The 2,799-nt window shown below is 38.2% G+C and overlaps 1 pseudogene; it reads left to right on the top strand.

The window, feature by feature from the left end:
- The first annotated feature begins 1,256 nt into the window (after positions 1-1,256).
- Positions 1,257-1,636, top strand: LOC128578105 (chromobox protein homolog 3-like; annotated as a pseudogene).
- The last annotated feature ends 1,163 nt before the right edge of the window (positions 1,637-2,799 follow it).

The raw sequence follows: 2,799 nt of genomic DNA, 5'->3' as shown, positions 1-2,799 counted from the left end.
GTGGTGACCTTTACAGTGAATAATGGCAGTTTCCTTTGGAAGTGTAGCTCCATTTAGGAGGTCTTTAATGAGTGTGGCATTGATGATAGGGGAGCCTTGGGTGGTAATGAATCCCCTTTTCCATGATATGGCTGCATGGTGAAGTTGTAAGGCTTTAGTGAGGGCTAAGAGTTCTGCTTGTTGTGAGGGAAGTGCCCAGGGGCAGAGTAACAGAGATGATAATGTGGGAAGAAGACATAATAGTGAAACCTGTCTTGGCAATGGATGAGCAGTAGACTTAAAAGAACTGCCACCTGTGGCTCAAAGGAGTAGGGTGCTGGCCCCATATACTGCAAGTGGTGAGTTCAAACCTGGCCCTGGCCAAAAACTGAAAAAAAAAAAAAAAAAAAAACCCTGCCATGAATAAATCAGGTGTCTTCAGGATTAGGCAAGGGAAAAAGAGAAATATTTGGAAAAGAGTATAGTGTTACAATAGGATTTACAGGGAGGTCAGATTGAGAGAATAGAGGGGCTGTTGGGGAAGGGTTGGAGAGGAACAGGATGGGTAGTGAGAGGTGGGAACCAGCCAGAATCGTCAAGGTTGCTTGCAATTTTGAGAGAATATCTCTACCTAGTAGGGGAACATTATATGAGAGAATAATAAAGAATGAATGCAAGAAAGAGTGTCTAGAAAATGTGCACCATAAAGGTGGAGTAACATGGGGGCAGATTACATTACCATCAATACTCATCATCAAGATCTCTGTTCTAAAGGACCTTAATAAGATGGCAGCATGGAAGAGGTTGCTCCCAGGTCTATTAAAAAAAAAAAAAAAAAAAAAAAACTGGCTTACCTTCCACTAGCAAATTCCTCCGGAGTTTAGATTTTGTAATTATCCAGGGGGCACTCTAATCTTCCAGGAACTATGAATTTTCAACAGCTAGGCCCAGAAGGTGGGGAAATTCAGGCACGTTTGGGATGTATCTACAAACCAGGTTCCCGGGAGGACTTCAGCAGAATTTTGCCTTATTCTGGAATGTCTGCGAACCAAATTCTCAGAAGAACTTGGTTTGTTAAACTTCCAGTGAGGCATTCTGCAGGTTAGACACAGTTTGTGGGGAGGGTTTTGCTTTGGGCATAGTTTTGCCCAGTGACCTGGCCTGCCACGTTTAAAACAGTCCCAGGGGAAATCTTGTGTTGGGGGAGACACTGCAGACTCACGACCCAGAGTAGCTTGGAGCTGTTGAATAATAGCTCTGTAAGTCTGCAATAAAAAATGGCCTCCAATAAAACTACATTGCAAAAAATAGGAAAGAAGCAGAAGGGAAGGAGTAAAAAGGTTGAAGAGGCAGAGCCTGAAGATTTCGTGGTGGAAAAAGTTCTCGATCAACGAGTAGTAAATGGGAAAGTGGAGTATTTCTTGAAGTGGAAAGGATTTACAGATGCTGATAATACTTGAGAACCTGAAGAAAATTTAGATTGTCCAGAGTTAATTGAAGCATTTCTTAATTCTCAAAAAGCTGGTAAAAGTAAAAGGTGGTACAAAAAGAAAATCTTTATCTGACAGTGAATCTGATGATAGCGAATCAAAGAAGAAAAGAGATGCTGCTGACAAACCAAGCAGCTTTGCCAGAGGTCTTGATCCTGAAAGAATAATTGGTGCCATAGACAGCAGTGGAGAATTAATATTTCTTATGAAATGGAAAGATTCATATGAGGCAGATTTGGTGCTGGCAAAAGAGGCAGATATGAAGTGTCCTCAGATTGTTATTGCTTTTTATGAAGAGAGACTAACTTGGCATTCTTGTCCAGAAGATGAAGCTCAAAATTGTTTGCATTGCTATATATATGTACATATATCAATATATATGTACAAACATAAATATAAAATCTGCGTCTTGGTTTTTGATTGACGAGTGTGAAGAAATAATTACATTCTAATAAATCAAGTTTGATATGTTCATTTTGAAAGTAGTACTGGGAGAGTGGAGGGGGGCTTGCATCAATAGCACTGGTTACTTTGAACAAATAAAAGCTTTCTCTAGTTGCTTCCTTAATCAGAAAAAAAAAAAACAAAACATTTGATACCATGGTATATTATTTCCTCTGCATTAGAGAACAGCTTTTCTAAATGCTAAGGGAAATTTCCATAGCCATTATTCAGTAAGAACTTGTGTTTAACTCTTTGCCTAAGGACCATTCTGGGTTTTTTTTTAATTTGTTTCTGTATGTGTATATATAACATGCATATGTAAATGATTGTCTTTGTTTTTAAACATTCACCAAAATAAAAATCACAGGTAAGCCCAGGTGTCTGCAATACCATCATTCTGAGCAATGTAAGAACAGAAAATTTTCCTTCAGCCATGTTTCAAATTAACTAGTTGATTCTTAATTCGACAATTTAAATGGATAATTTAAAGGCAGCCATGTCAATCTGTATGTATAGTCATATAAAAGCAAAATTGTGTTTACAAAATGTTAAAAGGAAAAGCTTTATCATTACCAATAACCTCCCCATTCACATGAGGAAACTAGACAAATCCTGGTGTGTTCTAATGAGGTAAACAAATAAGAGTTATACAGTCATAAAAGATTCCTCTAGTAAGCCATTCCTAGGCTTGGCTTATAGAAACCTAATCAGATGGTTAAGCCATGTTGGCAGTTTCATACCTGTTGACATAAATGTGTGAACAAACTTTGTAATCTAAACTATTGACCTGCATGTTTTTTCCTTACCCCAACTCATTCCTTACATGTAGGCTCAAACTTTTCAATATTTGGGTTAGTAGTTGAGCAGAAGCCATAAAAAAGTCATA

The sequence above is a fragment of the Nycticebus coucang genome, chromosome X (assembly GCF_027406575.1).
Source record: "Nycticebus coucang isolate mNycCou1 chromosome X, mNycCou1.pri, whole genome shotgun sequence".
Taxonomy (NCBI): domain Eukaryota; kingdom Metazoa; phylum Chordata; class Mammalia; order Primates; family Lorisidae; genus Nycticebus; species Nycticebus coucang.
The sequence above is the reverse complement of the archived record's forward strand: the minus strand, read 5'-3'. Positions and strand labels throughout refer to the sequence as shown.